At 42.8% G+C, this 9,250-nt stretch overlaps 1 pseudogene; it reads right to left on the bottom strand.

The window, feature by feature from the left end:
- Window positions 1-6,786: 6,786 nt before the first annotated feature.
- LOC133365679 (5S ribosomal RNA) lies at window positions 6,787-6,904 on the bottom strand (annotated as a pseudogene).
- Between the last annotated feature and the right edge of the window lie 2,346 nt (window positions 6,905-9,250).

A 9,250-nucleotide genomic window follows, 5' to 3' on the forward strand; every position in this document is an offset into this window, starting at 1 on the left:
GCACATACACACTCTCTAAATAAAATATTCATGCCAAACATTTCCCCTTGTCTCTCATGCAAGGGGGCAGAAACTATTCCCACCAGGCTCTCGCCCTAGGGGTATAGAAACCACTTTTTCCAACTTAGTTGGCAATGACACTTCCATCATCGCACAAACTATTCAAGTATCAAATTTTCACCCTAAAGAGGAGCAGGCTGTCAGTAACAACAACTTGTCGGTTTGTCCGGTTCTCTCCAGCATCTGCTGCGATGATTTTTCTTGGCAAGGGATGACTCCAAGACAACTCCAAGTGCGATGCTAAGTGGGCACTTAGTGTCGCATTTTGCAGCTCCTCCCCTTTACATACCTAGACAGAAGAAGACATGGCAAAGTTGTGAGTAGATGGCAACAGCTGCAGTAAAACAGAGAGCTCTTCCAAACACACACATTCAGACTCTTAAGTTAACCCTTGTGATGGGACAGCATCCTTCACTGCCCCTGAGGGCAGCAGGCTGGCACAGGTCTAGCAAACACACTCTCCTCTCCAACATCTTGGTGCCACTCCCCACCTCTCTGCATGTGCTGTTTGAGGCAGCCATCTCACTTTGTCTAAAAGCAGGGCCGGCGCTGACACTGAAGATACAATACTACAAACAAGGATGTGGGGGGGGAAGTGTTAGCCATCTAAATATCTGGACTTTGTTATTACAAATACAAAATGCAAAAAAACAAACAATCAGGAATGTATTATGGATTACTTTTTTTTCTAGTGGAAGGACAGACTACTCTTGAATAGTTGTTTTTGGTGAAATAGACATTTGTGGCCTGCATGTGAGTTATATTGAAATTTCCTGTGGCTGTTCTGGATAACAGGGAATATATGAAATCATCAGTCATGCTTAAGACAGGAATGACAGGCTGGTAGAGAAATTGTCAGAAAAATAATCTGTGCTTGAGAGGTTGCGGGAAACTTCTCCAGAGTTCATCTTCTCAAAAAAGAAGATTAATGCAACCATCTCTTTGCAAAGTAATTTATCTGTATAAAACTTATTAGGGTAATGAATTACTTCCCAAAAGAAACACTGCTGTTGGATATAAAACTCATACTACTGGTTAATGTGAGTTTTGCCATTCATCATAATTGAAGACCTGGGGATTTCTATTGTGATAACAGTTTTCAGCAGGTTGCACAGAATTCCCAGAAGGGATGCCCGCGGACGTGAACTGTCTGCTGCTGATATTAGGGTTGTCATGCTGCAATCCAGAGGTTCTCTTGATCCATTTAAAACTGCACCCCCCACCAATATCCTTTCCCCATTCCATTCGCTACTCTACTGACCACTGGAATCATTTTTGCTGCAGCAAGAGGTGCAGACCAGGGGCTATTGCATTTTCTTTCCCTTCGTTAGCAGTATTCAAGAGAATAGAGAGAATGGCAGTGTAGCAATCTAGCAGGCCTTACTGGGAGGTGAGCAAAAATCTAATACTAGGAGTGGATTCACTGCCCCGCTGACATTCGAGCCACTGGCCAGACGGACCAATGGTCTGACTCACTCTAACGTAACTTCCTATCTCCTAGGTTTATATGAGCAAGAACATTTCAAGAAAAGCTTGTTCTTGTTTCCAAAAGTAATTCTCAAGAATCCCTGCTAAGGTCTCTCATAGACATGTCAACTGTTTCAATCATATTTCATGTTTAGGAGTTGTGAGAGAGGAGAAAGAGGAAGCAGTGGCAGCAGAATTAGAATAAATGAAATTCAAAAACACAGCTCAGGAATAAAAAATTAGACACACAACAAGGTCATCCACAATTTGAAAAGCAAACGTTTCTTATTAAACAACCCCTCCCCCCAAACATAAGAGCAAAAGATGAGCCTTGCTGGGTCAGGCCAAAGGCCCATCTAGTCTAGCCTCCTGTTCCCACCAGATGCCTACAGAGAGCTCACAAGCAGAAATTAAGTGCAAGAGCACTTTCCTCACGTGCATTTCCTAGCAACTGGTATTCAATATTACCTCCAACACTCAGGCTTGTAGTCGTCCAGGGTCTCGGGGGGGGGTTAGACCCTTTACTTTTTTGGGAGCAGGGTCCCAGCAGGGCCCCTATGTCTCCAGCATCCTATGAGCCAATCAGCATGAAAGGGGTGTTTGATAGCCACTGAGAAGAGCCTTCTAACATGCTTCCTTGTCCTTTCCTGCTGATTGGAGCCAATCAGAGCAAAAGTAAGTGAGTCAACCACTGAGAAGACTCTTTTTAGTAGGTAACATTCTATGCTTTCATGCTTATTGGGCTCCTAGGGATGTCTGTTGTTGTGGTAGAAGGTAATAACAAAGATCTCATTCTCAATCCAGCAGCGGGGGGGGGGAAGAAAAAAGTGTGTGTGTGTGGCTGTGACTATCATGAAGAGACCCTTCACTTCTGAATTTGCCACTACACTACTGCCAACATTATTATGTAGTCATTGTGGTTAATAGTAGTCACTAATAGCCTTATCTTCCATTAATTTGTCTAAACTCCCATTAAAGCCATCTCCTTTGCACCTCATGAACAATATTTGGTTTTGTTTGGGGGGGGGGAATGGCGCATGGCTGCACAATCCACATTCCAGGAATGTGGGTATGTCTATTTTCTGTGCAAGTCCCATTGAAATGAATGGAACTTGCATAGTAGCAGCCTCTTTTCTTTCACATGCTCCAGTCATTTTAATAGGGTCTACCCCAGTTACAAATGGATTGATTGTGGCCTTTGGGCCATGTGTACCAGGAAAACCCAGCCTGCTGTGATGTGGAAAATGAAGGCAAAAGTCAGAATTTGAAAAGTTTTCAAACTTACATGAGAGATGACTTTGTAAAGGTTTAGGGTTTTTTCCTGAGTCATAGGGTGAATGGGATGAGGTGTGGGAGGGAGAGAAAAGCGAGAATAAATTATTAATGAGAATTTACGAAGAATAAAAATGGTGATGGGGAAGGGGACTCTTTCAAGTCTTTATCCTAGTTTGCATCTGCACTTAAGAAGAAAAAAAGGAAATATAATTGCTTTGGAAGGGTGCAGTTAATGATGAGGGGAGATTAAAGAAGTGAACCTTTTTGCTCATTTGCAAAGAGGAGACTTCACAGTGATAGAGCTGAAGTTTCAAAACTGGGCATGGGGAGGCTCATATGGGATAAAAGCAACAATAACAACTATAGAGGCTGAGCCAGCAGAGATGGTACCAAGAAGACACAGGCTGCACACACGCATTTTAGATCTATTGCATTTTATTTATTTGTTTTTGGCCTCTGAAAAGCATTTATTGAGAAACTGGTTTCATTTAGAGAGAAAAACAAGCCCATTGCAGATTGATTCTGCATTACCCTGCAGTATGTCCATTGAAAACAGATTGAGGTGATCTTACCAATGGGGAGAGGATCCACAACTGCTCAGTGACATGGGTGGGCGCATACCACGATGGCAATCACCACTTCCTTCTTCATTCATCTGGGACATGTGCAGGGAGGAAAAGGGATGGATAACCTAATCGAGGGGAGGGTTGTCAAATGCATATCAAATAACCGCACCCACCTTTGTGGATGGCAGGATCAGAATCAATCTAGACTGAAAGCAGCATGTTGAGAACGAACATGAATGATTCAGGATTGAGAAAAAATACATTTTTGTGCTATGAATGGGTTAGTGTGTACACAGCTACAGACAGTTGATCTTAATTCCTGTCTCCCCCAATAAATTGCAATATACACATGGAATCATTCAGAAGAAACCACATCATTTTTTTGATGTTCTGGTGATGTTTTAAAGTGTTTTAGTGCTTTTGTTTGCCCCCCTGGGCTCCTACTGGGAGAAAGGGCAGGATACAAATAAATCATCCCATCTGTTTCCAATGGTCAGCCTGTGAGTGCCACTGCTTACGCAGCCAAAATGGCACCACCCAGGTCACATTCACATCATACATTTATTCCACTATTGTTCTGCTTTAAAGAGTCATGGCTTTCCCCAAAGAATCTTGGGAAGTGTGGTTTGTGAAGGGTGCTGAACATTGTAAGGAGACCCCTATTCCCCTCAGAGACCTACAGCTCCCAGAGTGGTTTAACAATCAATCCATCTTCCCAGAGAACTTGGGGAACTATAGCTGCGATTCTTTGGGGGAAGCCAGGGCTGTTTATAGAGGAATAATAGGGGAATAAATGTCTGGTGTGAATGTGGCTCCCCACACAAGAGGGAAGTTATCAGCAGACTGGGGAGAACCCTAAGGTTTGCAGAAGTACAAAAGCACTTGGGGCGGGGGAGAGGGAACACTTTTGTTTTTGTTGCAGACCCCACTTTTCTCTTTTTGGTCTCTCTCAGTTTCTCATTTCCCCACTGATTAAAGATGAGGTCAGGCAGTGAGGAGGGAAGGGAGAAGGACATTGCTCTTCCCACATTGTCTCCTTCTCTTCTGCCTCTTTTTGTCACCTAGCCGCACATTTAATTATGTCTTCATATCCTGTGTAAACATGCATTGGGGTGCAAGGGGGGGGAAAGACTCTCTGCCTGTATAGTCTTCCTTTCTCCCCCTCTCCCCGCCCCACTGCCCAACTGCTCCTCCCTTGTGACAGTTGCAGATCAGTCTGGGTGGACCTGATCTGACCTGGGGTGAACAAGGTATGCCCTGGCCCAATCCAGAAAAAATCCAAGTAGAGGGGTTGGACTTGATGACCCTATAGGCCCCTTCCAACTCTATTCTATTATTCTAAATTGAACCAATTTGGGATTTGGCTGGATTAGTTGCACAGCTGTAGATAGCCAGCCAGCCAGCCACCCAGCCAGCCAGCCAGATAGATAGATAGATAGATAGATAGATAGATAGATAGATAGATAGATAGATAGATAGATAGATAGATAGATAGATAGATAGATAGATAGATAGATAGATAGATAGATAGAAATGCATTTTGGGATAGTTTCTTTTACCCTCCACCCTTGTCTGGCTTTATCTTTTTAAAAAAAAATCAGTGCAAAACATGTCCATTTTTTTTAAAAAAAAAACCACCCTGAAATGGATCTGTGACAGATACTAAATGGATGCTTATGAAATTGATGCCTGAAAATAAGGTGCCTGATGACTGGAGGGAAAAAAGTGAGTATATGAAACAGCTATGGATTATGAATGAGGCATTCAGCATCATGGAGAGAATATGATTACGGAAATCAAGGAACCAGCATACGGGGAAAGTGAACAAGCTGAATGTGGCAGGATCTTTGATTGGGCAATGGAATTGATGAAGTGAGGCAGGCAGAGATTCATCAGTAAGAAATAAAAGTGTAGAATTAGAGCATCAGAGTCAAGGAAGGTAAAAGTCAATCTTTGATGGTGTCAAGAACTGTGCTAAGTCACTCTGTCTTTCTTCCAGTGTCATCAAGGCAGCAGATGGCAAAGAGCTAATGAAGCTGGGAAACATCACTAAGTGCTTCAAAGAACACCTTGCAAACTACCTGGAGCAGCAAAGGATGGGCTCTAGAAGGGCTGTGTGCTCAACTTTGGACAAAACCTCCATCAGCCCAGCTTTGGCCCATTTCAGATGTCAGTGGCTGCTTCTCTCTCCTGCACAGCATCCTGCCTCTTTCATCAAATCCTTAACCCATTTGTGGGGAACCTCCAGCCAGTGGGCCTAATTTGGTGTGCCAAGTCTTTCTATTTTACCCACAAAGCCTTTTTGGCCAAGTCACACCCACCTACTCCTGATGCCATCAGGCATGGGGCAGATAACAATGTGGCTTAGGAAAAAGGGGCCTGCCGGTACTCCAAAAGAGGGTTTGCAACTGATCATCAGTGCCACCAAAGCCATGCACAAAGTGCTGTGCCTTAGGGCAAATGAGCTGATGGTTGGTGCTTGTGGAGCACAGTGCGCTAACCCATCCCTTTGATCATTGCACTCCCGCCAATGCCCTTTTTTTATTGTTGCAAGCCCTCAAAACTTAACAAAAACATGCAAGGGTGTTGTAAGGAGTACAGAGACAAAGTGTATGACCTAGAAAAAGAGCTATATAAATATTGTTGTTATGTTACTATGAAGGATTCCCCCAGATAGTGGTAGTTGGTGGCTCCATGGCAGTTGTCCAAGGTGCTGAAACCTATTCCTACAATAGGTTTAGCACCTTGGAAGCTCCTTGAAAGTTCAGACTAAACCCCAGAGTGGATTCCACTGCCCCACTGCCATCAGCCACCACTTCCACCAACCCTCTGGAGCAGTTTGGGAGACTAGGGGCTGCAGCGGGGAGAGGCAATTGACAAAAATCGCCTCCCTCCCTGTTTTACTGACAGAAGCCTCTACTAGATCTAAGGGCCTTCTGCCATCAAAGGAACACCATTAGGTCCAACAACTACAACAGGAAGATGGTGACGATGATGGTAGTGGTGGTGATGATTTTATGGCTACTCTCAGCAGCTGACCACATGAATCTCCCATACGTTAAGATCTTGGGAATGGGCTTTACTTATGTTCTGGTGCTCCCAGGCTTTGTGTGATGGAGGAGCAGTGTGGGCAGCTGCATCTCATCATGCAATAAGTAATGAATGATGGGTGCACTCTACACAAAGAGGCCCAGGCATGTGGGTTCTCTCAGCTTGTGAAATCAGATCAATGGATTAACTACATGTACACTCCTCTGGATGGGACACCCATATAATCTCGGTAAGTATATGGTGGTGGTTGTTATATGCCTTCAAGTTGATTACGACTTATGGTGACCGTATGAATCTTTTTTGGATATATTCATAGGGTTTTCATGGTAAGAGGTATTCAGAGGTGGTTTACCACTGCCTTCCTCTAAGCCTACGACACCCAGTATTCCCAGGTGGTCTCCCATCCAAGTACTAACCAGGCCTGACCGTGCCTAGCTTCCAAGATCAGACGAGATCAGGCGTGTTCAGGGTAGTATATGGTAGGGATGGACAAATCTGTCCATATTAGTGTCTCTTACTTTCTCATTTTTCCAATCTTAAATTCAGTTCTCCACATTTCTGCAGCAATTTGCAATTTTAGGGGGGGGAATCCTCATAAAAATTAGTCAGCATTTTAGTATGAATTTCTCATAATATTCAATTTTTTTCTATGCAGCTTTGATTACTATACACATTTTTGCAAGCAGCTTTCCATAATATAATGCATGTTTGTATGTTACTTTCATGCATATATCCCCTTTTATGCCTTTAAAATATGTAATTTGTACTCATTGGTTATGTAGCAAAATTCAGAGATGTGCAAATTTCAAAGGCTAGCTGTGTTTTGAGTCACGTGTTGGTTCAAAGAGCTGCAGATTAGGTAGTTTTCCATTAAAATGTGGACAATACCCAATTTCTCACCAAATTTATTCCCAAATTTCTAGCATGTGGTGAAAATGAGGGGCACCTTAGTAACCTCAGAAGTTACTTTAAGTATTTATTTATCTTATGCAAATTATTTGCATTCCGATTTTCAGTCCCCCAAAATTTACAAGGAGACTGTCTCCACACAATAATTGTCTGAATTAGGCTTTTGAGTTCTAATGATATGTGACATAAAATGGATTCAAAGTAGAGGATTCTCTGTTCTATTCCAGCTAAACTATAGCTTGACTTTCTATTAAGTATAACTGCTGATGAAATAATCCTGTCATTGCTGTTCTTTGCAAACCCTCTCGATCAGGTGGTATATCTTGATTGCCATCCTTCATCCAAAAACATAGTTCCACAAATGGCAAGGAAATATGAAATCACTCCTTCAATATTCTGACAATTTATGGAAATTTATCCATAGGCTGATGAAACCTCATTTGTACACTTTCCCCCTGTACAAAGGCAGGATTAATTATACCTACTTCAGCAGAGGCAGATCGTATATGTAGAATTACTTTTTTAGATTCTAAAACTTCCAGCGATAATCATTCTTATAACATCTTGCACTTTTCTCCTGGTAAGAAGGACAAGACCCCCGCTTAATGTTTAGCCTTAAATTACCTTTCTGCAGATTAAGCTCCAGTGGTGTAAAGTACAGGAGCTCACCAAGATTAGAGCCCATACCCACACCCCAAAGAACAGTCTAAAAATGAAGCCAGCTGTGTTGATCCATTAATATGCCCCCCCCAAAAGAACAGTACACGTTCAACAGAATCCAATTTATCAAGATCAGCATGACTGCATTCCTGTGCATGGTGACTTAGGTGTAAGCTCCATTGAACTCAGGAGTGCTTACTTCTGACTGCATAGGTTCAACCTGTAAAACACATTGGGTTGTATTCAACTAACTCCTACTCAGAGTAGACCCACTGAAATTAATTACCATAAGTTAGACATGCCCCTTAATTTCAATGAGTCTGCTCATTGGAATATGGCTATTATTGGACACAACCCACTAGCTTTAATGAAAGATCTTCACCAACTGAAAGGCTACCTTTCATTTTAATTAGAAATGCCAACAATATTGCAGGTACGTTTTACCTTTTATACTGTAGCATGAAGTAGGAGCCCCATCAAAGAAAAAGAAAGATGTATCTAGCCTCTCCTCATTCCAAGTATTTGCCAGAGGACACTAAGAGAATTCCAAATAAGGATGTGTAGGCCAAGGGTGTGGAACCTCAGGCCTGGGGGCCAAATGTGGCCCTCAAGGCCTCTCTATTTGGTCCTTGTAACTCTCTCAGATCACTTCCTCTCTCTTCAGACAAACCCTTCACTAGTCCTGCTTTGTACCCTGAATGCTTTTGCTTGGCTGGTAGATGTCTTTGAACTCTGATCATGCCTCTAGAAAGAGGTGTGTGACTCTGTGTAGACAATAGCTTTTTACAGGTAAAATTTGTTGCTTCTAGCCATGCCTACCTCTGGGCATATCACCTTCCGAAGGTTGCCCAGAAGGGAATGTGACCTTCAGGCTGAAAAATGTTCCCTGCCCCTGCTGTAGGCAAACATGGTGTGGCATTTTCCTTGGTGAATTTACAGGATGGGGGTTGGGACCTGTGGCACTCCAGATATTATCAAATGTCAACTCCCATAAACCCTTACCATTAGGCATGCTGGCTGTGGATGATGGGAGTGGGAGTCCAACATCACCTGAAGGGCCACAAGGTCCCCATCCTTGCTTTATGCTAATCAGTCACAAATAGACTTGAATGCCTCATTATCACTGTATCCACTTGTCAGAGCAAGGAGGGTTCTTTATTGTATTTTAAAAAAATTACATGCCACTTGGTTGTAGAAAACATCTAATTATCCTGGCACTCTGCCAGAATCTCTTCTGGAAAAAAAAAGATCCTGAAGCTGTG

The sequence above is a fragment of the Rhineura floridana genome, chromosome 10 (genome assembly GCF_030035675.1).
Source record: "Rhineura floridana isolate rRhiFlo1 chromosome 10, rRhiFlo1.hap2, whole genome shotgun sequence".
NCBI classification, from domain to species: Eukaryota; Metazoa; Chordata; class Lepidosauria; order Squamata; family Rhineuridae; genus Rhineura; species Rhineura floridana.